At 39.9% G+C, this 26,442-nt stretch overlaps 2 long non-coding RNA genes across 2 annotated transcripts in view; one reads left to right on the plus strand and one right to left on the minus strand.

The window, feature by feature from the left end:
* Positions 1–317: 317 nt before the first annotated feature.
* LOC103279210 (uncharacterized) overlaps positions 318–26,442 on the minus strand; it is a 39,803-nt gene continuing 13,678 nt past the window's right edge. Inside the window, exons 3-4 of the long non-coding RNA XR_506638.3 lie at positions 2,910–3,059; positions 318–1,924 (exon numbers count right to left, since the gene is read on the minus strand). This is a non-coding gene — a long non-coding RNA (uncharacterized LOC103279210). The remainder of the gene's footprint in view (positions 1,925–2,909; positions 3,060–26,442) is intronic.
* On the plus strand, positions 5,769–25,228 carry LOC134296222 (uncharacterized). The gene is made up of 3 exons (XR_010002838.1): positions 5,769–7,090; positions 9,213–9,256; positions 24,615–25,228. It is a non-coding gene; the product is annotated as an uncharacterized LOC134296222 (long non-coding RNA).

Below are 26,442 nucleotides of genomic sequence, written 5' to 3' on the forward strand. Positions count from 1 at the left end.
TTGTGTGCATTAAGGGAATTATTTTATGCGTTTTTGAGTTGTTCATTGTCTAGCTGCCACAGTTTGAAGCTAGCTAGCTTCAAACTACATAAAATGGTCAATGTAGACGGGGCCTTACTTGATTTAAGCTTGTTGATTCCAGAGACCATGAAATATAACCTGGGTTTTTAGAATTAAATTTCCTGGGAAAGTGGGATTGGGAAGGCAATATGGGCATTATTTATAAACTAGAACTCAGTAGCCCACACATTTAATATTTTCGTAATGTTCTTTTCAGCATTTTGCTATAGCAAATTTTTTTTGGTTGACGAAAGATACACCAGAGTGAGGGATACAACTCTGTTTGGTGGTATAATAAATGTTAAGATATAGCTTATATGAACTCAAAGTACAGTATAATCATGTGGCAAAGTATGAGGATGGTGTGTAGATTTGAAAAGCTAGAGAAATTCTTTGCATTCTAATAAGACAGTAGTGGCTAAAATGGATTATGTTATCAATTGGAGCTTGAAATCTCTGGTCTGCTGTGCCATAAAAGCCTTTAGTGCAGCATAGAATTAAGCACACAAAATCAACACTGAAGAATATAAATTCACTCGTTTTTCTGCACAAAGAGGAGATTTAATTTGCTGTTTATTGTTCTTTATCCCCACTCTTTACTATCATTACTCATTATTGCTCTTTCTAAAGTGAACAGACAATTAGGCAGAATTAAAAGTAACAAGGGCAGCAAATTACATAATTAATTGTTAAATTGGTAGTAGAAATCTGACCTCATTTAGAGTAAGAAAAAATAAGTACAGCATCTGTTTATCTAAAATTAACCTATATTGTTGGATTGATATGGTGAGTGGACCCTAAATCTTATTATTTACATATTTGGAGAAAACTTTTTAAAAGTACTTTTGCCAGCCACAAAAAATTCTTACCATAATTACAAAAACAAAAGCATAGCACATCATATGTACATTTATCAAAAAAAGTGTAACTGCTAGAGAAAACTACTGTTTAATTGATTTATTTTTTCATAAAACAAAAGACACCCCCTCCCCAATGATGGGATACAAAAGAAAGAAGAAAGAGATATTGGACAGCAGCTTCTTTTTCTGAAAAATGGATTGTAATCCAATGTAACATATTATCATGTCAGGATTTCTGGCTCCTTGCCTCCTCTTTTCCCAGCAGACAGCTCACATACTCGGAGGTGCATATCAAAATTGAGAAAGTTTAGGCTTTGTTTTAATGGGTTTGTTTTTATTGGGATGGAAAACTTTGCTTGACCTGGGATAGCATCTAGTCAGCCCCCCTCCCCCCGTCAGGGAAAGCCCAGAGTTATGGGAGGGGATGAGGACTGAAACCCAAAAGTAAGAGGGTTATTTTAGCCTGCTTCCTCCCAGGTTTTAGGTAAGTGTAGAAGGGCCCTGAAAGAAAGAAGTTGGTAGCATAAGATTTCATATACTAAGGGAATATCTACATGGGCACAATAAAGCGGGATGGGTGAGAATTGGCCCCATGGTGTCCACATGACACATGAGTCTTTCTAATCCCCAACGTAGGATAAGGATGCTCAACACAATTCTGCTCCATGTTAGCTAAAGTCAAAGAATGCTCCAGAGCTTTGAGGTCATGTAAGAGTAGAGCATGTTCTGAATTGGAGCTAGTACTGCTATTCATACGCTGCAGGGGATTGGCACCTACCTTCACTTTCCTATTGCTGTTCTCATCCTGGTCCGGATGGGAGATGAGAGTTTGCCCCTTTGGCCTCTCCTCCCTCCTCCTCCTACTTGTAGCCTCTCTCCTTCTCCTTCTGTTTGGCGTATTCCTTTCGTGCTTCTGTTGGCTCCTCAGCTGTGGAACGCCCTCCCCAGTAACATCCGGCAGGCCCGACTCTTCTGGGCTTCAGGAAGAGCGTAAAGAAATGGCTCTGTGCGCAAGCATTTAATGAGTAAGCATTATATTGACACAGTCTGAACTAAGGTCTATGTGCAATGTTCATGGAAGAATGGAATTAAGTAATTTATATTTTATAAATATAAAATTATTATTATATAGTTTTAATGTTTGTATAATGTATTTTTATTGATTATTGTTAATGGTTTTAAATGTGTTGTTGTTGATTTTTATTGATTTTGTTTGGCATTGAATTTTGCCGGTTGTTGTAAGCCGCCTTGAGTCTCCCCGGGTGAGAAAGGCGGGGTAAAAATGACGTAAATAAAAAAAATAGAGAGCTCCACCCCCCCCCCCGACCCCCGACAGTAAGGACTGTGTCCTCCTGGTGCAGTCCATGTAGATGTGTCATACATCTACTTTCTCAGGTGCGTGCATTATCATAGGACTCAACTGAGATTCAATTAAAGGGAAGTCATATCATGGAATTTTATTTTTAATACCTGCATATCTCAGTTGGCCTTGAAGGTCAGAATGGTACACAAACAGATGATTATGAAACATATTGACTCTACATGCAAAAAGGGACTTTGCTACCTCCACCTTTCCATCATCAGTCCCATCTCTCTCCTTTCTATAACTGAAATGTGGAATCACCAGTCAGTATCTAGCCATTACACTGATCATTTAATACAGTTTCAAACCAGTATTGAAAAAGTGGTTTTGCTGTGATTATTTAGGAAATTACAAACTTCAAAGAACTTACGCATGTTAAGGGTTTTCTTTTTTTGCACTTCTGTGGGAGTTTGTTGCCCTACTGCTACATTTTGAACCTAGCTTTGGACTATATTAAAAAGTGAGTATAGATGTGGCCTTAGCAAGGCCAGTAGAAAGAGCTAAGAAAAGTATCTCTGACTTAGTCCCTGAGTTCCTACTGGTCATGATAACTATTCTTCCAGCATTCATTTGATAACCACCAGAACTTGGAGTGAGACATATGCTTCAAGATAAGCTGCTGTTACCCATGTAAGGCTCTGGCATTTCCATCGGTGTTCACTGTTGTCACAGCGGCAGCTACATCCACCATTATTTGGATCGAAGCTGTTCTGAGAAGGGGTACTGCCTCTGATATCTTCTCTTCAATTTCCCCAACTATTTTTCAGTGTATGGATCTGTGAGCAAGAATAAATTTCACATGTGTGCAACATACTAAAGATATCAGATCTCAAGTAATCTTGGAAGCTAATCATAGTCAGCCCTGGTTAATACTTGTGTGGGAGATGGCTAATGAGTAATGAGTAACAAATCCTGCAGGCTATATTTCAGGGGAAGGAACTGGCAAAACCACTTCTGAGTATTCCTCGCCTAAGAAACCTCTATGAAATGCACAGGGTTGTCATAAACCAACTTGAAGGTATATATATACACACACAGCAAACATTCATATACTCTTCCTCAGACAAAATATATATGCAAGTCTCATGAAGTGGAAAACTCTGCCCCGGAGTGTGGTGGAGGCTCCTTCTTTGGAGGCTTTTAAGCAGAGGCTGGGTGGCCATCTGTCAGGGGTGCTTTAAATGCGATTTCCTGCTTCTTGGCAGGGGGTTGGACTGGATGGCCCATGAGGTCTCTTCCAACTCTACTATTTTATGATTCTATGATTCTATGATTCTAGGCTTAAGAGTGAAGGGAATTAGCCTCTCTATAATTGTCCCATTACATTTTAAAAGTTGTATAACATAAGAAAAGCAGGATGTAATTTCTATTCAGGCATGCAAACGAAAGAATGATATATATTTAAAATCAACAGATGTGTTGATGTTGGAAAAGCCATATTTACATAGTTTCATAATGATATAGAGATCAAAGATTTGGGGGTCTCGTTAGAAATAGAGACCAGCACAAGACTCCAGAACGAGGGTTGCACAACACCTGGCGAGCTTGCGAAAAGCAAATAAAGATTTCCCTATTCCCCAATAAAAGTATCATCAAGTTTCGAAGCGAAGGCCACTGAGTTTATTCTGGTCCAGCTGGAGTAGGATGATGGTTGCAATAAGATGCAAGAAGAACCGGCATACTATTACACAAGAAAATCTACATTTTATATTTTTTACATTTTGAATTTTGCGCTCCTGCCCACCCGACCATCTTTGCTCTGATTGATCAGGGGAATCCCTGACATAAGAGGCCAGGAGGAGCAGTCCTCAGCCAATGAGAGCGCGATCCCCGCCCGTGACGTCTCTCCCCCGCTGGCCAATGGGGGAGATGGAGGTGCGGCAGTAGGAGAAACAAAGGCAATCATAAGTTGATGAAAGAATTAATGAGTGACCCTATACTGAGTCTATTGTCAAGTGGTCTGGCAAGAACCCCAGACCCTGCAAGCCGGACCTGTGCTATTGATACAGTCATTGAAATAACAAGTCTCTTGAATAGGGGTCTGACACCTAGATGTCAGATCCATTGTCAAAAAGGCAGCAGCATTGGCAGTCTTGATGGGATCAGGTGATTCAGAATCCGGAGAGAGGAAGGTGGCATTGTCCTGAACAGCTGTGGCATACCTTGCCTCTCCACAGAGGAGATATACCATTCATGTGAAATGATTAGAATGTCCAAAGGTTGCTCCATTCTTAAGTGGTCTGGCTTTGTCCTCCAAGGCCATTTGTCCTCCAAATCCATTGTGTTATTTCCAGATGATGATCATGATAAGTCAATTGAGTCAGGATATGGGCCTGTGGCAGGCTGGTGGCACTCAGGTCAAGATGGAATGCTGGCCAAAGTTCACAACGGGGTCACTGTGCTTCATTTTATATGGGGGAAAGATATCATAAAATACAATAATAAAAATATATAAAATTGATAGGAGACACATGTGGGACTCACAATGAGGGAGAAAGGAGATCCAGCATCCCCATTTTGTTGGGAAACATACACACAAGTTTCATCCATGGGGCTTTCAGGGGGCTTCGATCTCCCTTGTGTTTCCCATAGGGGACAAAGCAAGGGATCCCAGAGGTTCCCTGCAGCCCAGCAGGTGAGAGGCTTTGAGGTTCCCCTAGAACTAGGAGTCAGTGCAAGGGATACAAGGGGTTCATGCAGGAGGGGGAAAGGGGGTCCCTGATACCCAAGAGTTCATAGGAAGGCACAAAAGGACATTTCGGATTGCATTGCCCATGCTCAGTCATAAAGGGCAATTCATTCATAAAAAGCGAAGCCAATTCATCTGTCAGGAGGGGAACCGGGGCCGTTGTGGCAAAAAGCAAGATAGCAGTTTGTTTTTGAAAGTGTTCTGGAGTGAAATGGAGTTGGTCTAGAGCAAATCCGTGAGACGTGGTTTGCGGGACCGCATTCCGTTGTTCCTGAGGCGGTCCTGAACCACCTCAGCCAAGCCGGTGGAGATCTGCAGCTGGGAAAGGGGTTTATTGTCAGTTTTAGGTTGCAAGAGGAGCCTGCAAAAGGAGCTCTTTTACAGGCTGGAAGTGAAATCAGAAAGCAGATACAATTTATTAGTCTTGGTTAAAATATAGCAGAGGACAAGGGAGCTTTAACTGAGAGCAGCTGCCTGCGGTTTTCAGCTACTGTAGCTGCTTTGAAAAGGGGATACAATATTTCTGAGTGACTGAAACTGCTGTGGAGTGGGAAAACAGGCTTTCTATGACTCTGTGGAACTCCTGGCAGTAATCACCTGAATGTCAAAGCAATGTGAGTGCAGGGGCTTGTGTGCTCAACATCAATAATGCTCATAAGGCTGGATTGTCTGGCTCCTCTGTTGAAGGTATAATTTTGTTATATATATATATATATATATATATATATATATATATATATATATTCTTTACAAATTATTTTGTATGGCGACAAGATTTGGTATCTTCCAGCCAAGAGTGTGCTCTTTTTCAGTAACCATAATGTGACTTGAGGAAAAGAGCTGACTTGGACAAAGTAATCAGCAGATACTCTGGATGGTGACTTAGGCAGGGAAAGACCATGATATTATTAGAGAATACTGTATGAGTCAGGAAGTAAATTAGTATACTCCCACCACTTTTTGATAATGATTGAATTCCTATTCTCCATTTACAATCAACTTAATGATCGATTCCTAGTGCTGATTTCTAGGCCCACTCCCACATTCACCCCTTCCTTTGAATTAAGTATTGTTATTGCTTTTACTATTATAGCTTATAGGTATTTAAAACCATGAAGAATGGACTTGGAACATACACTTAACATCATCCTGTTTTTTCCTTTCACAAATGATCACAGCCCTATACAGCTGCTTTATTTACTTGACTCGTATTACCAACAACCCCCCCCCCCCCCAATATTCCTCTATTTCTGGAAAATTATTAGATAGTTAATCAAATATACTGTACTACATATGTAATGTTGAACTGAAAACAAATGCAGTTGAAAGAGGTTAGGGAATTGTCTAAACAATCTTGAGGAATAACACTATGTAACCAAGTGTCACTGGCTACAGATCAACTTAACCACTTTTTTTTGGGGGGGGGGGGGAGATCCAGAATGGGATATGGAGCCAATTTGGAAGTCAGTTGTGGAACATCATCATATGAAAGACATTGCTACCCTGTTGTTGTCCACACTGAAAAAAAATTGTTTTGAAAGAAAAGAAATCTGAAGAGGAGATAAATGTTTTGAGGGCACAGCTGCTTGAATGTGTCAATGTGTTTGTGTGACAGCTCTTTGGTTCTCTTCTGGAATGCCTCAAATCATCACTGAAAAAAGACATTCCTTTTCTGGAGGCAAAAATTGCAAGGTGGCTGAGCTATTGACACTGAATCATTGTGACAAGGGACAAGAAGAAAAAGTCAACCTGTTTTGAATGGATGCTAATGAATGAGCTCCTCTGTGCTTCATTTAGATGGGATGTGTCATGGCAACCACTCTCTCATGTCAAAAAGGTCATTTGCTGAAGTCACTGGGAGCTATTTGCCTTGCTGTCCTGCAAGATTTTTTCTTTTCTTTTCTTTTCTTTTCTTTTCTTTTCTTTTCTTTTCTTTTCTTTTAGGATACAATGAAATCAAGACCTAATCTGGCCTTCCACAGTTTGTTTAATAATCAGTATATCATCACTATCTAATGAAATTTTGGACACAGAAGGTGAAGAAATTAATTATGAGCTAATGTGATATATCTGCAGTTGGCGTACATTAGCTCCTATCAGCAGATTCCAAAGTGACATGTAAGTCTTGTTATTAATTTTCATACACACCAGGTACCTGTACAGAAAGATTTGTTAATTAATTAAACCTTTCCATGATGTTTGCTTCAGAGGTAATTAAGGGAAATGCTGTGCATGGATCCCCATGATGACATTTTTATATAAAAGGAATAGAATCCCCACGTAGCATGATAAGGAATTTCACCCTTCTCCAACATGGTTTATCTTTTAAATATGTTAATACGGTATATGGTAATAGTATAACAAGAACCAGAAGGAACAATCATAGATTGCAGCTAGCCCTTGTAGCCATGCATTCTGCATTCACAAATTCCACCATTCATAGCTTGATTTTTTTAAAAAAAAAACAAGATAAAAGAAAGTAGATCTTGATTTTTCCATTTATATAAAGGGCACCATTTTACTATGCCACTGTATATCATGGGACTTAAGAATCCACAGTTTTTGATATCCACAGAATGTCCTGGAAGCAAATCCCAAGAGCTCATGCATTTTCTTAAATACCAAGAGCTCACTGTATTTTCATATGAACTTCTTGCCGTGGGCCGTGCATCTTTCTCTTAGGGGAAGAACTCTCCTATGTGGGCTTTCACTCTGAGGACAGCAGGAAAAGCATCATGAAAACTTCAATGAAGCAAATTAAGACTTCCTATGCAGTGAGCAGGGTCATCTCTCTCTTAAAAGGTATCAACCAAATAGTTTCTTTCAACAAGCAAGTCACTCAGAGTAACTCCAAGTCAGATATGGGCCAGCTTTAACACCAGGGACTATATTCTTCTTTCTAGTGTTACTTATTTCCCCTTCCAGCTTATCCACCTAGGGTCTACAGTTCTTCGACTTAGATGCTGTTTAAGTCTCAAGACCTTCTCACAGCTGTGCCATTTCTCTGGCAATAGCTGGCAAAACAGAAGGCATGTGGGACGGCTCATGGTGCCCCGCACCTCCTCTCGCCTTCCCCCATCATACGATGGGGACGGGACAGGGTGCATTGGCACCCTGTCCCCATCAGTTGGGAGAAAGGGCAGCAACATATGTTGCCTCATCGCCCTTTCCCCCATCATATGAGGAAAAGGGGAGGAAAGTGCAGATAGCTCCACTGAAGCTACCCAAAACAAACTTTCCTCTCGTGGTGGTGGAGGAAGCGCCTTTTGGCACTTCCCCTCCACTTTGGGAGAAATGTGGGCAGGGCCTGCCGAGCATTGTCTGATGACATTCGGCAGTCTCTGTCCAGGCCCAGCCAAAAATGTCAAAACGAGACTGTTCTAGTCCCGTATGAAGAGGTCCTCAGTGTTCCTACATGGTGAGCTTCTGGTCCTTCTTGTTGTCCCCTCCCCCCTCATGTTTCTCTGTCTCAAATAACCCTATTTTTAATGGAGCTTAAATGAGCTTGTATGTGCTTCATTTAGATGGGATGTATCACAAACGACTGAATGTTTTTTTGTTAGTTTGTTGGCTTTTTTATTTATTACCTGCCTTTCTCCTAAAATGGGATACAAGGCAGTTAAACAATGAATTCAAGTTTAAACTACATGATGTGTTGAAGAGAAAATATACAGTTTATAGTATCTATCTTTGTTCATCATCCCACTCTGTTTCTTACTCTAAAGTGAGTGTTGGTAGCCCTGATTCAGGTTAAGTATGAACACGCCTTATAGATTTACATTTTTTCCATTTCAAACAAAAGACTTGTTCCTTTGTCAGGATTCAAAATAATGAAAGGATCTTTATTGGTACCATAGGTCTGCTTGAATAAGATAAACCATTCTGTGTTGCTTTCTTCTTACATGCAGTCTTTTTTAAAAGCTAAGTTTCTTTCTGTCAGATTTACACAGAAATGTATGGATTTGACTTATGAAAACAATAAATCAAATGAGCTTCTCATCCATCTCACAGAGTTGCTATATGGATAATATTTGGGGAGGAAGGGAGTTTGTCTGCCATCTTAAGCTTCTCACAGCAATGGAAGAATAACAGTGCATTGCAAATAGTTGAAGTCAATATTTCTATCAGGAATTCCCATTAACTAACAAACATGCTTCAATATCCTCTTCTTTCTTTGAATTAGAGTTTTCACTCTGGCTTAAGACTCCTCTTTTTGTTCTCTGTGTTTATTCTCCTCCAGTTTTTCCCTTCATGCCAAGATTTCCGGTGATGAAGAAGCGCCTGGTAAGTGGTCATGATCATTTGCATTGGGTTATGTGAACAGTGTCTATTTTTCAGCCTATTGCTGCATGGGTCTTTTTTTATTGAAGAGTTGAGTTTGCAATGACACAAAGAGTGTTTTAATTTGTATTCAACGTCCAGAATATATCTATATAAAGATATGCAGAGTTCTACCTTTTCTGAGTAAAACACGCTGCTTTGCTTACGCATTGCTGACTATATAATTTGCTTAAATTGTAATGATGAATAAACTTGTCGGAAATGTCAATGTTCTGGGGGCAACTGAAGGCTTTAAATAGACTTGAAAATATTTTATAGACAGCAAGTCATAACTAACTATATATAGGAGCAATTTCTCATCCATTTGATTATGGCAATCATATACTGCCTTTAGCACTCTTACTAACTAGGACTCCATGACACTTTGGGAATATAGAAAAAGGCAGTGTCTGCTAAAGCCTACTTTGACAGCATGGTGAGGCCCTGGAACTAAAAGAAGAGGGGGAAAACCCAAGCAGTATTTATGTGCCAAGGGAACTCAAACTGCATGCCAAGAAATGCTGAATTCTGCAGCCTGCATAAATTATGCAAATCAAGTAAATTTATATTGATTTGTCTATTTTTTGCACAACATTTACAAAAGGAGGTGGAAGGAAGTGAGGCAAGGCACTAAAAACAGACTTTGTGTACTGAAAACCCATCTGTTGGATTTGGTGCTATCATAATATATCTGAATTTTTGAACAGTCTGTGCTAGTTGTGGTGAATCTGGATTTCTATTTTGTTACAATATTTTTGTCTCATCCAGTAGCTGAATATCTAGCCATCATCCAGTCTGTTTCTCTCTTGCACATTTCCTTCAGATGCCTAGACCACCTTTTTACCACTTGATGTGTCCAGCCCCAGACATCATGCCACTCTTTCCCCAAAACCATGCAGAAAGGAGGACCCTATCTACCAACAGCAAGGTTATGAGCACAACAAGGCCAGATCTGTCATTCTGTCACCTTGAACTTACACAATCCATATCAAAACATCCTAAAGCATAAAATTTAACTAGGGACCTCTTCACACAGGTTGTTTTTTTGGCAGCAGTGATGAGTTTTTGGCAGTTTTGTCATGGAGCATGATGGCTTCCATCACACCCCAGAGAAGTACTTTTGGGATGGCCCCAGGGGAAAAACTGGCACAAACCCTTGCCGCCGCACGACAGGGGGCTTCCAGTCTTTCCATTGAGAAAGATGGGTTGAACTGGCTTGAAGAGGCTTTCCCCCGTGTGATGAGGTAGGGGGGAAGCTGGGATGGTGCGAAATGCGAGGCAACAGGTCCTCATGACCCCCTGGGTGGGTGCCACCGGAATTTCCGCAATTTGTGGTGATACTCAGCAATTCCGGTGGTACGTGTGAAGAAGTCCCAGATCTCAATTATGGGATTATTCTAAATTTGGGGCATACGAACATTTAAGTCCCACTATTCCAGATAAGCACTCCATAATCTATTATTTCCCCTTGACATATTGGAGAAGAACTCCTACCATACCTTCCTGATGTAATGAACAATAAGCCACACAAATGCTTACTTGAACTGGGGACACTGGGAACTGTAGTCCAACATATCTGGAAATCAGCACAGTTAGGTAAGGCTATTATTGATGTTTTCTACTTAGGGAAAGCATGCCCATTAACAGGTCTGTTCCTGTACCAGCAGAAGCTTTACATGGGGCAAAGTGGCAAATGACAACATAAAAGAGATCTGTGACAAAGAACTAGGCAGATATATACTGTTTGCAATCTTCTATTTCCTATAAAGAGATGCAAGACTGTTTTCAAAAATGCTGACACCATTGCAGAAGGAAATCAGACTTAGTGGAAGTAAGGGAACAAAAAAAGATCAAGGTCAAGAGGATAGATTGCAACTGCAGGTTTAGTTTAATTGGTATGGGTAGAAAGTCTTTCCATCAGGCTTAAGCACCAAGCGTGTCTAAATAATGCTGAGAAAATTGAGTTAGAGAGTGTACACACAACAGTTAGGCACTGTGATGATTGCATTTCAGCTGAGACTGGAGATGTTTCTAACGGAAATCATTTTCCTATTTATTCACGTGTGCAAGAAAGAAAGGACATCTAGAATTAAATCTGAAGCCGAGCTCATGAGCTTGTGTTGGTGCCTTGAAGTCTAATGCCAGAAGACTGGTCCTATCAGTATTTTTTAATGCCTCTTTTACTTCCAATTCAACGTGGCTATTAATCTAAACCAAATGTTAATAGCTTTTCATTGATCAAATGGAAAGTAGAAAAGTGGTAATCCAAGTTCATTAGGAGCAATCACCTTTGTTACATTTTAGTAGTGCTCAGGATAACAATAATACTACAGCTGGCTTTTAAATAATCACTACTCTCCAAGCTTTCCCAGAACCAAATCTGCAATTGCAAATGAGGCCCTTTGGTTTTTCCATCAGCAGTATGTACTGGGCATTGGAAGTGGAAGGCAAAGGAAAAGGTTACAGTTGATGACAGACAAATTAAGGTAAATAATCCCCAATGCACCCACCCCACCACCATTGGTCTCAGCTGTAGGATATAATATAAAAATGCAAAGCGTTTGGGCTTCGTCAACTTTGGATTCTTATTTTCTTGACAGCCTGTACGTGTTAAATATGCCATGAAGAACAAAATCATTCCCTGATCAAGAAACGGAGGAGCTAAAATAGCATACAAAGTAGCCAGGTTCTTCTTATTTTCTTGACTTGGCACAGGATGAATGTGAAAGTCAGGCCCTTTTTGGTACTGCATAATAATAGCACACTGGTTCCAATTTCACTGTTGTGTCTGCACCCAGTGGAATCCAGGGATCTGTAGCAAATTGAGCTATTTGGCTGAAAGCACACTATTCTAAACTGCAAATCCATGGGGTAGAACCATGGCAGTTTTTTTCCTCTTGTCAGGAGTGACTTGAGAAACTGTAAGTCACTTTTGGTGTGAGAGAATTGGCTGTCTGCAAGGACGTTGCCCAGGGGACACCCTGATGTTTCATGTTTTACCATCCTTGTGGGAGGCTTCTCTCATGTCCCCTCATGGGGAGTGGTAGCTGACAGAGGGAGCTCACCTCCTCTCCCCAGTATGAGCTGCTGACTTGTCAGTCAGCAGTCCTGCCAGCACAAGGGTTTAAGCCATTGCACCACCGGGGGCTCCACCATGGCAGTTAAACTGGCATCATAGTGCTATGGTGGCAGAGTGAGGCAATCACTTCAAGCTGCTGGCATTGTTCCTCTGACTATTTTCCCTGAATTTCCTAACTTTTCCCACTTTTGGAGCACATCTCTGTTGCCACATAACTTACTATCCCCATGAGTATACTGCCAGGCTGAATATGGGACAAGGTTCATGCTGCTTTAATACCAAACAGAGAACAACTATGGAGAAGTATACAGCTCCACATAACAATTGGATGCACAGCAGAGACCTTCTTCCCTAGTACCTCCTAAGGGCCTCCAAGAAGAAAAGAAAGTTAAGGAGTATGTTGATTGTTGTGTGTGCAGCTAGACATTCTGCACTGCTGCTGTCTGGGCTTTCCACTGGCCACAGTTGTTGTTCTTGTTGTTTTTTGTGCCTTCAAGCTATTTCCAGTTTAGGGGGACCTTAAGAATAATCCATCACAAGGTGCGATTGTCTTTGGGCTAGAGTCATTCAAAAGGGTTTTAGCCTTTGCCTTCTCCCCCTGAAACTGACTGAGTGAGTGTGCCTTGCTCAAGGCCACTCAGTTGATTTTTATGGCTGGATGAGGATTTCAACTCTGGTGTCCAGAGTCATAGCAAAATGCACAGATGTCTGTTATATACAGCAGAGTATGCTGTATTGCTGTCCAGAGTCATAGGCCAATGTTCAACCCACTATATCCATGTTGAATGTGGTGAGTGGGTTTATCAACTAAAAGGTGGGCAAAGGGATGCCATAATTCTTCCCTACAGAATTTTATAGTAAGCCTTCCTGAATGAAAGTTTGCTAAATATTAAATAATAATAATAATAATAATAATAATAATAATAATAATAATAATAATAATAAAACTGCAAAAGGCCACCCTGCTGGGATCTGCACACATCATCTGAAAATACATCACACAGTCCTAGACACTTGGGAAGTGTTCGACTTGTGATTTTGTGATATGAAATCCAGCATGTCTATCTTGTTTGCTGTGTCATACAATAAAATAATAATACACTTTATTTATATTCTGCTTTATCTCCCTGGAGGGACTCAGAGTGGATTACAGTACATATAAGGCAAACATTCAATGCCTTTTAAAATGAATAATGACATACAATATACAGATAATGTAAAGGTCTTCCCCTTTTTCCATTTCCAGTGTTTGGACATGATGCCCAACTTCCGGCCATGGGGAGGTGCTGCTGTTCCATTTTTTCCATGCTGACGGAGTCTGCTAGCCATAGCCTTCTCTGATCTTTGCTGGCATGTCTCCATGGGGCGCCTTTTTACCTTCCTGCTGGAGATGGTACCTATTGATCTACTCACATTGCATGCTTTTGAACTGCTAGGTGGGCAGAGAACTAGGGCTGACAGTTGAGAGCTCACCCCAACTCGTGGCTTGAACTATTGACCCTTCAGTCAGCAGACTTTCCTGCAGCTAGAAGCTTTAAACCACTGTGCTACCACAACAACAATATCTCTTGTGACCTCAGTCTCAGGTGTGGTGGAACATTTTTTCCATTGCCAGTGCTGAAGTAAGATTCAGTGTATAAATCTAGATATTTTAGTCAAAAACTACCCTAAAATACTAGGTTGACCTATCCATGGGTCAATGTAAGTATTGTACAGTAATTCTTATTCAAAAAAGAACCATATCTGAATAGAGTGGGGAAAGCTGAAAGCATAGTCCTACCTGGAAGAACATTTAAAACACTGCCCCCCCCCCCCTATTATTTCTGCCATGGCTTTTTGAATGGGCAGGAAAATGACAGTTGCAATCAGGTGTGGCCGGTCCCCTGAGGTGGTGGTGGCACTTTCGTCTCTCTGCAGAATAACCTTTGACTTGTCATATCAAAATCCATAGTTATGGCTCTAATCCCTGCCCTTGATTTATACACAAACTTATATACACACACATATACTGTATATATAATAACTTCAATTCCAGCTGCTTTTGGGAAGAGCAGTGATAACTACTTGTCCTTCATCTCAGGTGGCATGATGTCATGGGTTGGCACTATATGGCATGAAAGGAATGGACTTACAGGCTGTTCTCCTTCCCTTCCCTTCCCTTCCCTTCTTTTCTCTCTCTCCTTCTCTTGATTTTCCCCTTTGTACAGAGCCTCAAGAAACATAATAACATTATCTTGACATCCCTATTATTGTTCCAAAATAATTTTTGGAACATCTCAACTAAAAAATGTTTGCAAATCGCAATCTCTCTGTTAAACGGCAGACATGGTGAAGGAACACTAGAATGGAAAACTACCAGTTAAGTCCAAGGCATCATGTGTAAAGTCTGTTCATCTGGAAATGAGAAATATTGCTATTCTCCAGTTGGTGTTTGCAAGAGTGAAGTGGGACGATGTTATACGTACGCAGCCTACTTTGATGATGAGCCCTATTTCCTGACTTATGATTGTATCAATGATAACTATTGGACTTGGTATTGTGACGATACTGAAAAGGATGAGAAATATACACACATCGAAATTTGTTGTAACAAAGAAAAGTGTAATGGAGAACTCCCACCCCTGCCTTGTAGTTGGAATTTTCCAACATTAACTTTTTAAAATTTGAAAAGTTACTTTTAGAAAGTAATTCATTTCTTTAAATGGTTACTATGTTGGAAAGCAATCTATTGACACTGCACACACATTACTTAACCAATAATATAATTCTATGCATCACTTGCTGCATTTTTCATTACTATTTTCCTTTGAAGAAATTATTAAAAAAGGTTGGCCTAAAATGGGAAATGACTGTCCAAAGGCTTTTGAAGTACTCTAGAAGTAAAGCATTGAATGTTTGTCAATTTTCTTTTTGGAACCCGCCCTGAGTCCCTCCGGGGAGAGAGGGCAAGTTAAAAATATTATTATTATTGACACAAAGACGTAGTATGACACAGGAAAATGAGATATATATGCTGGATTTCGTATAAAAAAATCACAAGCTGAACACTTCCCAAGGATTTAGGACTGCGTGATGTATTTTCGGATGATGCATGCAGATCCCAGTAAGGTGGTCTTTTGCAGTTGACAAATCGTAATTTTGTCATTATTGTTGTTGTTGTTGTTGTTGTTGTTATTATATGACACAGTAAAAAGAATAGATATGCTGGATTTCGTATCACAGAATCACAAGTCGCACATAAGTGTCTAGGACTGTGTGATGTATTTTCGGATGATGCATGCAGATCCCAGTAGGGTGGCTTTTTGCAGTTGTTGTTGTTGTTGTTGTTGTTGTTGTTGTTATTATTATTATTATTATTGTGTCTTGGCAAATATGCTTGTACAATATCTCAGTAATGATTATTTGGTGGTGGGTGGTGGGGTTGTCAGAAATCAAAGGTATTACAGAGCATGTAAGTTTTTTTCTGATCATAAACAACTAACACTTTCAAAAATTAATCATGTTCATATTAACCAAGAAATAAACATGTTCTGCACTCTTCTGCAGCCTCAAAAATTCATACTTTGTTATGGTACAACAAGGCACATACAAAGTTTCTTCCCTTGAAATACAACATATGAATTCCCTGAAATAATTTTATAATCCTCAAAGCAAACAAAAACTATACCAGCTTTACTCTCTTTGTTCTTAAAAACTTTGCTCCAACGAGACCATGCACATTTTAAAAAGTCAATTGAAGTCAAGACTTCAATATTAATTAAAAAAAACCGTTATAAAATTGAATCATTGACATCTTGAAAAAAGTACATTGTACAAGCCAAAAAAAATCAAACTTTCTGTAATAATCAGAAATAAGAGTAGCACAGATTAGACATCCAAAGAAAAGAGAGTGGCAAAGTGATTAACAACCTCATCAAACAAGGTAATTCTGGTGGCATATCCTGGTTCCTCTCCGCCAAGCCCACTGGCTCCTATTTCCTCCCATGATGTAGAGCTACTTCCGGTGGGGCCCCATCACGCAACTGGAGAATAACCAGCACATGCCACCACCACAGTGACATAGAAGGCTTCACATATTGCAAAGGGATCAATTTGTGTTTCCCTAACTTTAACATGAACTTCTGAACAGGACCTGTGCTTAAATGCAGAAGTGTGTTGTTTTCCCTAAAGGTGGAATGGCCCATTTATTCTGCATGAACAAAAATGGGGGGGGGGGATACATTTCCTGGGACTATTTTTGTCCTATGCTTTTGTTTGTTTTTAAAAAACACCAGCACATATCAAATGGCTGAACTTTGTGTTAAATATATACAATTGTTCAGGTGACTATGTCAGATTATGCTTCTATTCTAGGTCTAGTTCTGTGTGGTTTCTGAAACAAAACATGGCTGAACCGAAGTGCTACCTCCTAGTTTATGAGGACTGTATTCTTGCCATGGAGGAATTGTACTGATTGTACAGTAATGCCCTTGTATAACCCAGTAAATATTAATATTATCAACTCTCAGAAAATTAAGTCTAGGAAGAGCCAATATTATTAGCAATAAATAATAATAAATGCAGTAACTGAAGGCATCTAAGGTATAATAGCTATACATGGATATATTTTGATTTGGTAAATTTAAATATTTGAAGTGACTACATCTTGAAAACATGTTCACTACAATCAACTTTATTACCTTGGAGGAGTCATGGAAAATTAAGATGTGACAATAGTTCAGTACTTATCAGAATCACAGACCAAAAGGGATATGCGACACTAAGTTCAGAAGGCTTTTGATGTTACAGTGGGCAACATATGGTTGAGATCACTGCTTTTCAATTAAATTGTGCAGCAGGCCAACTTGACTTGCTGCCCTGGGGGCTACCATCTGCCCATGTGCACTCATAGAGGTTCCACCATTTCTAAATTTGCCTAATGACTGCATAGAGTGCCTTGGGTGGGAACTTGCAAGGCATGCAATACTGAACCTGAGCTATAGGGCTCAGCTGGCATTCATGGGCTATAGCTGGCATTTTTCATATGGGTCCAGTTGTCCAAATGCTCACTTTTACATGCTTCTTTAGAGTGCTACAGAGGGAACACAGTTCCTACAATGAATGCTAAAATTCCAAATAAATGAGTGCATCCAAGATAGGTGATCGGCATTGCAATGGAATGAAGAAAGAAGCCATAGATATTTAGAGGATGTTCTCTTAGTAGTCCATGCATTTTATAGCTAACCCATCACAACCAGAAAAATCTGTCTAACTTTAGAATATTGGGACCAAAGATTTGTCATTAAATAAACTCTAGATGATAAAACCTATTTGCGAATTGGATGCTTAGGTACTGAAACTATATTACTAATATTTCTGTTCATGTATAATAATGATTTTAGTTGATGCCTTAAAAAAGAAAATGTCCAAATAGGAAACCCCTGCAATTAGCATTTTAATATGTAATTTTTGGTCCTTTGAAACAACTGGGAGAAAATGTAGTTTTGTGATGGACCAGAAATTAATATACATTATTTTTAAAAATATTTGCCATCTTATAAGGAATTGCAATAATCTGCAGTTATTACACATATGTAACTTTACTATTTTAAAGTATGGTTAAGGAAAGTAAGAGAGTACAATAAATTGCCACAATGGTAAAATTTACTCTACTTGGGCTGTGCATAACCATAAAATGCATCTCCGTGCATGTTGTCCCTTTTTCCAGTGGTCTCTTGTAAACACAAACTAGTAATGTATACAGACGTTCATGATAACAATTTCACTCTTCATAAAACCTGTTTCAGTATACTAAACATTATTTGCTGAAATCATAAATAGTTTCAGAAAATGAATGGATGAAGACTGATATCTTGCAGTAAGAGCAAATGAAAATAAACTTAATACTGTAGTATGGAATATTTTAGTATGGGCTAAATATTTAACGGCCAGTATAACAAGGATACGCTTTAAATGAACTAATATTCTTTTTCCTGGGTTCTTTCCCTTCCTTCCCTCCTTCCTTCCTTTGTTCCTTCCTTCCTTCCTTTGGCTAATGATTTCACTTCCATTATTAAAAGGGGGAATTGTTTAAAGCAGGGCCTTGATACAAACCAATCATATTATGCCTCCATAGCTGACAATTTAATCAGACACTTACTTTGTACTTCACAATTTAAATGTGAATAATTAATTGTAATTATTCAAGTGTCACTTAATCAAAATTCTCTTATGTGGGAATAATTAGCCCAGTCATTCCCCTTTTCACTCACATACTTAAAGGATATTCTAATATCATCACAAATGCTGAGTAATTTAAATTTTTAAACTAACTTTCTGGTTAACCTCTTCTTTTAAATCCATCCTAAATTGAAACCTCAGTATATTTAAAGCACTAGAATTGTTCAAGTTTGTAAAATGTTACCTTATTCTAATTTTTCTCAAAGTCTGCTCTCCATGCAGTATCCAATCTAGGAACAAGGTATCATGGGAAAAAATGTCATCTAAGGAACGTCACTGTTTCTAATTATGCTATAGAGATTCCAACTATAATGATTTCACTAGTATCTTCAGTACAGAAATAACTCATAAGGTATATTTTAAGTCACCTCATGTCTCATGTTGGGAGAAAAGAGGATGTGAAACACCATATTTCATCACATAGTAGTCACATTTTGTCCCCCTTTTGTTGGAAAAAGGATTGTACAACTATTACACAATGAAATAAAATTGGTGCCTTGTGCTCGCCGGTTTCTCGGTTTTTTTTTTAAAAAAACCTGCCTTATGCCCGAGACAAAAAGGAAAGGATAGAGAGCCCCCCATTTGTTTGAGCTGTGTTTGTGGAGGGGAAGGGAGGAGGGATGTTGTTGTTGTTTTTGTTTAAAACTACCTGTGATGATTATGTGAGGAAGGGGGGGCATTTTGAGACCCCAAATATGGGGGTATGAGTATTATGTGGTGCTGGCTGTTATGCAATGAAATGTGATATCCATGGTAAACATTGAGAAAACTACCCAACACTAAGTGCAGGCACGAAAGAGGAAGAACATTCTACTGTTGATTCAAGAGTTGTAACAAAGGAAATTGTGGACAACATGGGGCTCACAACCCATCTGATGCACCCCTAGCTCACTTGATCCCTCCCCTACTTCTTCAGATGAAAAATAGTCCTAAAGCAGAACAAAAGCAGAAGTAACAGATAGCATCCAATGAATTGGATGAATTGTAAAAGAGAGAACGGGTCTAAGGATGTTTAAAAGAAGGTTTTGTTCCACCCAAGACATTTCTGTCAGGAAATATTTGTATGGCTTTCTTTTGGGAACAGCAATTTGGAAATTGACCTGTAGGGATTTCAAAAAAGTATCTCCAGTGCTTATGCCTGACAGATTATCTGTTCAGTTCTCCTATAAAAAAAAATAGAGGGGAAAAATACATTTTATGCAGCTTAAGACTCAGCCTCCCTTTTACAACAACAGAAAAATTCTACCTGGAACAATGGTTTCCTGGTAAACATACTCTGATTCTCCTCTCCCACTGCCAAACCAGAAAACCAAACTTACAGTAGATGGGGAAGCTATTTTTAGTAGAAGGTACAGTGAGGTGGTTTGCTGAGGGTGCGCCAGGCCAATATTTGCCCTACATCAAGCTGAGATTGCATACTGCATCCCCCACCCCCCAGTCCTAGAGCAAGCAGCTAGTTAGTGGGATCAGAAGGAAGGGACAGATGAATAGTGTCAGAATACAGACATCCCAGAAAGCCACACACTCAATTAACAATGTAAACAAAAGGTTTATTGTCACTCAAAACAGGCTCAGAGACACTTAACTGCAGTGTCTCTGACCAAAACTCAAAATATAAACCCAAACCGGGCTAAAAAAGGAAGAACTGAAAATAATCCGGATTATATAGGAGAATAATCCGGATTTAATGCAGTCAACAGAACTGGCAACAAACAGCGCTTGAAGCAGCCTCCCCAGAGGTAGCGCTGTACTTAAAGGAAAGCAAAACTTGTCAAAGTTCAAAAGACAAAAGAAGCAGATTAGCGGCGTCCTCGGGATGTCTTTTCAAACCGCTGTTGAGTCAGCCAGGAGCAAGGAGAGAGAACTCCGCCCAGACAACAGCCACTCCAAGGCAGTTCTCAGAAGAGAGGAATCCAAACAAGCCGAAGTCAGGAAGGGAGAAAGCTGCAATCCTGATTAGCCAAACCAAGCGTTGTTACCGAAGGTCTTCAAACAAAGCCGAAGTCACCAGTCCAAAAGTCGTCAAACAGGATTGAAGGTACAGGGAAGGAGAAAGCTGCAAACACGATTAGCCAATCCAAACGTCGTTACCGAAGGTCTTCAAACAAAGCCGAAGTCACCAGTCCAAAAGTCCAGGGAAGGAGAAAGCTGTCTATGTCTAAGAAACTGGTCTATGCTGCTGTTTAATTCATTTCTCAAAATAAAGCTGGTGCCATCTAGCCTTAAAGATATTTTAGTTTCCATGCATGTAGTAGAACAGAGACTATGTAGAGACAAGTCCAGTCTTAAAATTAAAGGTGTATTTTTCTCCCACCTTCTAAAAATGATGTTATTTTCCTCATAAACAGAATCAGGAACACACTGTTATCTATGAGGAATCAATACAAGCTTTACAGTTCATTTCTGACCTATATCTCCAGTTAATTTTTTGTTAATTTTTTTTAATCGTCCTGTCCCGAAAATCCCACAAACGTATCACCAGAAGTTGACTCTGCAAACACATCCCTCATTTCCTGAACCCTAGTCCAGTCTGATGTGCCCTCCACATTTTCATCACTCCCAGACCCATCATCCCCAGAGGAACCCAAAAACGACTCATCTTCTATGGGAGCAGTAAGTGTATCCCGGAGCTTCTTTCTCTCTCTTTCCTCATCTGATTCCTGCTCCCGAGTAACCCTTTTAGTTCCTCTATTCATATCCATCTCGTCTCCCTCTCCAATCATTGACTCTTCATCACTTGAAAACCCTTCAAACTTGTCTTCTTCAGACGGTGCTATAAGTATCTCCCTAATACATTTCCTTTGTTGTTCCTCATCAGGCAGCTGCTCAATATTACCCCTTTTCCTCCTACTAGTCCTTTTACTACTTTTTGTAATATTGCCAGCTGGCTCAACTACAACAAATAGGATTGAGATTGGATGGGACTAGTTGTATTTTTCCTATCGAAAAGGCTATATCTCAGTTGTTATCCCCCTCTGGAATCTGATAGAGAGAGATTCAATGATAAGGAGTTTCTGGCTCCAGATGAGGACACTTTCCATGAAACGATGGAGTCCATTACACAGCCTGCATGGCAAAACATCAGGGGCGAGCTGCTTTCTTGTGGCAATGCTTTCTCCATCACACAGGGAAAGCATTGCCAAAACAGTGTGGATCCAATGGAGCCAGCACAACATGCACAGGCTCCCAGGTTTGAAGCTTCCTAGTATACTTCCACTCCAGTTGTGGGCAAGGCCTCCACAGGAATCCAGCAACATTGTGTGATGGGCAACATGCCCATTCGTCACTGGATTTGTGCAGAAGTGTCCTAGGACACAAAAAAGCCCCGTGTAATTAAGTGGTAATAAACTGGTGCCCAGGAGAGCTGAAGGGCTTTCTACTCAGCAATATGTGGTAGACACTGAAGTGTCATCTGTATCCATTGAAGTTGTTAAACAGAAAAGTAGTAGTTTTATGCCTGTCAATGCCTGTTAAATAAAAACACAGACTAATCAACACCTGGTGTACAGAGGTAGCCATCTATAATTATCCTAGCAGCTCCTGGGGGTCTTTGCTACTCACAACTATTTCATCTGCTCAATTGGAAGCTCTTTTGATGCTTGTGTTTTTCTTGATATTCTTGACATCTGGGCTTACTGTATTTAATCACTCCTTGACTTATCCTTAAGGTAAAGGTATTCCCATGACATTAAGTCCAGTCGTGTCCGAATCTGGGGGTTGGTGCTCATCTCTATTTCTAAGCCGAAGAGCCGACATTGTCCGTAGACACCTCCAAGGTCATGTGGTCAGCATGACTGCATGGAGCGCTGTTACCTTCCCGCCGGAGCGGTACCTATTGATCTACTCACATTGGCATGTTTTCAAACTGCTAGGTTGGCAGAAGCTGAAGCAACAGAGGGCGCTTACTCCGTTCCCGGGATTTGAACCTGGAACCTTTTGGCCTGCAAGTTCAGCAGCTCAGCACTTCGCCACCAGGGCTTCAATTAACTTGACTACTGGCTTTGTGTAATAATTTCTGGACAAGGGGAAAATTTGCCACTGTGTCTCCCTTCATTTTCCATAAATGTTTGGACTCACCTGTGCAAGGCTTGGATTGGATTGATTTGCCTATTGCTACCTCCCCCACAATAATACCACTTTCTGGATACACTTTCTGTAAGTTTTCCGTAGACATGGGACAAAATCTTCCAATTCAGTCTAATGCAAAAAAACCCTGAATGAATTTGTCCAATATTTCCTTTTTTAGTCTCACAGTCGTCTAAAATAAATTTAGGCAGGAGTGGGGTTAGAAATAACTTTCCTCCACAAAGTCCTTCTTTGTTGTTATCTTGTAGCATGAGATGACCCTGACTCTTGAAGACTGTGGTACTAAAACACAGGTTATGAGAAATTTACAAGGTCCTGAAGTTTAACCTGTGGTCTTAGTGGTGGATTGTGTGTCTGCTATCTCAAGACCAGTCTAGCTATATGCTTTACCAGAAGGCTGACCACCACATAACAGTTCTCCTGTGCAGTGATGTAGGGGCCACTACACCAATGAAACAACAAAGCTTCAAGATAGTTAAAATAAGGAGCAATTTTATTTGGGGCAATTCCTAGATTATAGAGAAATCACAGGCATTCTAACTACTCAGAAGAGCTTTACTTTTCTCAAACAAGTTAGCTTCCTCCTGGCACCGGCAGCATCTCACAATCACATTGACATTTTATTTATAGTCAATGCACATCTGCAGTTCTTCTTGCTTAATCAGTAATCAGCACCACTCTACAGATGACACTGCACCATTCATCCACACTCACTGCAGTAGGAGTCTGATTTGCATTCAAGTGTGCAGCACCCAAAGCAAGTTTCATTTCTCATTTCTGATCATGAGTTTCATTTCCCATTAACTGTGTCACAATGTGCCATTCTGCTGATTTTCCATTTAAGTGTAATATATGGCAATAGAGAGTTTCTAACTCTTTCCCCCTGTTATTCTAGACATTTCCCAAAGCACATTGTACAGGGTTTTTCAACTATTTGTAATCCATTTCTTTTCTTTAAAATAATTGGATGTGCATTAGGTTGAAAGTAACTATAGGCTTCAAGAATTTCATTTTTACTATGAAAGAGGGTTAATGGATTTTATGACATGGAAAAAGCTCATTTGGAGGGATAGAAATCATTCGGTAGTCAATGAGGAGTCTCACAACTTTATCTAACTTATGGAATGCCATCTTATTGGGTTGCTTTATTTTTTTCAATTTTATGATCCCAGCTGCCTGCCTGGCCTGCTAATGCTACCACACATTTTATTTTCATAATAATCACAAAATACATGTCCTTCTATAATCTACATTATGGAGCAAATTAGCAACATGCCATACTAAATTTTAAAAAACCCTCTGTAAATGTTTAACTTAGCAGGTAATAATTTGCATTCTTTCATCTTTTACTTTTCTACAAAATGGTGATGATTTGTGGCACACTTTCAAGTGATACGTCATTTATAGTTCCTTGATGGTGTGGCTGACCAACTTGAGATTAACAAAGGATCTCATCACATTAAGCGGGGCCGGGGCGGGGGGGGGGGGGGACGGGACCGGTCACCTCACATTGCCTGCCTTCCCCTTCACCTCATCTCATGGGGGGGGGGGGGAAGTGCTGACGAGCTTCCCCCTGTTGTTTCCTATGCAACAGGTAAGCCTCATGTGTTGCCACCACTGCCTTCTGCAACACTGCCACTTCACTTGAGGCATGGAACTCCACAGGAAGTAGATTGACATCATGTGATGGGAGCCAGCAGGCTCCATGTCTCAAGTGAAGTGGAAGTGTTGTAGGATGGGCAATTCTGCCCATCTAATGAGGTCAATAGTCAAGACTGAACCGAAACCATCTGAGTTAATGATTAAACTGTTTTACACCAGCTAGCCTGTGTCTTTCTGAATGAAAAACTGGTTGACAACCCGATGCATGTCGTCATGACATACTTGGTGTAAGAAAGGGGAAAATAAATACTACTAATAAATAATATTGGCTTACAGATAGTACTGGTGCATACATCTGGGAAACAGAAGAGGACCTGAAGGCAGTAATAACTCTCCAAAGGGCCCGGGCTGTGGCGCAGGTGGGAGAGCAAGCCAGTGCAATTAACTGCAATGAATCACTCTGACCAGGAGGTCATGAGTTCGAGCCCCGCTCGGAGCCTATGTTTGTTTGTCTTTGCTCTATGTTAAAAGGCATTAAATGTTTGCCTATATGTGTAATGTGATCCGCCCTGAGTCCCCTTCAGGGTGAGAAGGGCGGAATATAAATGCTGTAAATAAATAAATAAATAAATAAATAAATAAAGTTCACCAAACAGTGAATCCACTGGAGCAGGGGAAGTACCAACTACCTAAACTTTGCAAGTGAGATGTGTCATTCTTACTGAGTCCTAAGAGACAATGAGAGGGGGGGGGGCATTTCACAGCTGGTGAAAGGAATTGTTATGTAACTTGTTTGCTGTGGCAGTAGGAGAAATCTATTCCATGAGCTATACTATTGGCAAGGAATGATAATCACTGATATATATTGTTGGCTCAGACAGATGGGATAGTCTTTCTTTTTCTGACTTTACTACTTGTTAAATTCCACATATTAAATATGTTTGACTTTGCTTGAGTTTTTTCTGTTCTGAAAACTTTAATTCCCCATTTGTTCTGAGCTGGAACTGGTTGCAATTTCATGCCTTCTGAAGGCTTCATTCAGTGCCAAAACCTGATACATATCCCTGTTAAAATTGATTTTATTGGCACTGAATGATATTAAATAGTCTATAGTAGAGAAGGTATTTTGGTGGCATTGCTGACTGTAACAGCAAATATAAATATAGAATTTGGTTTTTGAGCAACCAATTCTAATCAGACTATCCCATAGCTTCCATTCCAGTTTCCCATGCCTGGATGATGGGGTTTCTGAACTGCAGTGCACTCTCCCATGCTGAGTGGAAGATGAACTCATATAATACATAAACAAACAAACAAAAGAAATTGAAGTCCACTGGTGTGACCCATCCCCTATTATATTAGCTATTGAAACATATGCATGTTTCTAGCAGGAAAATTAACTATGTGGTCCATTTTCAGCCTTGAACTTCCATACTAAAGTGAAACTAATCAACAGGGCACACTAAATACAATTACCACTTTTGCAATGGGTTTTTAAAAATAATATTTGGCTATGATTCTAACAAGAACCCAAAACCTATTTCCTGGTGGCACAGCTTACTATGTCTTTCTGAATGGCCTTTCTTGAAGGATGCTCTACTTCCAGTTCATTTTTGTCTTCCATGCTTCATTGTACATAACAGACCTAAAGTTTTCAAGAAATTTATCTCATTTGGAAACATCAGTATTAGTAATTCTTGAAGAAGAATTAGTGCTTGGAACAATTGTTCGCTGAAGGTGGAACCATTTGCCCAGGATGCAAGTCAACATGCTATTGACCTCAATATCTTGAACACCCACTCTAGCTTGTGGACGTTTATGCTAATAACCTACAAAGTTTGCACAGGCTTCCCAAACATTATGCTAATGCACTGAAAAAATGAGAGGCTTTTTGGCCCATCTAGTAGCATGTTAAACAAATTGGAAAGCCTGTGGAAAAAGTCCATGCTGTAGCATACTGCTGTGAAAATGAGCCTACATGGAAATGAACTTTGATGCTACACAGACTAGGCTATTTGCTTTTGAAAATAGGGCTACAGAGGGTATGTGAGGCCAATGCATTCTGTACTTTGTTTTGGTAGCTTGCACAGTATATGTTTGCATGTGCATATAACATAGAACTGCCGGGAGAGAACAAACAACTGTCAAAACAATTAAAGAGACA

Source organism: Anolis carolinensis, chromosome 2 (assembly GCF_035594765.1).
Source record: "Anolis carolinensis isolate JA03-04 chromosome 2, rAnoCar3.1.pri, whole genome shotgun sequence".
Taxonomy (NCBI): domain Eukaryota; kingdom Metazoa; phylum Chordata; class Lepidosauria; order Squamata; family Dactyloidae; genus Anolis; species Anolis carolinensis.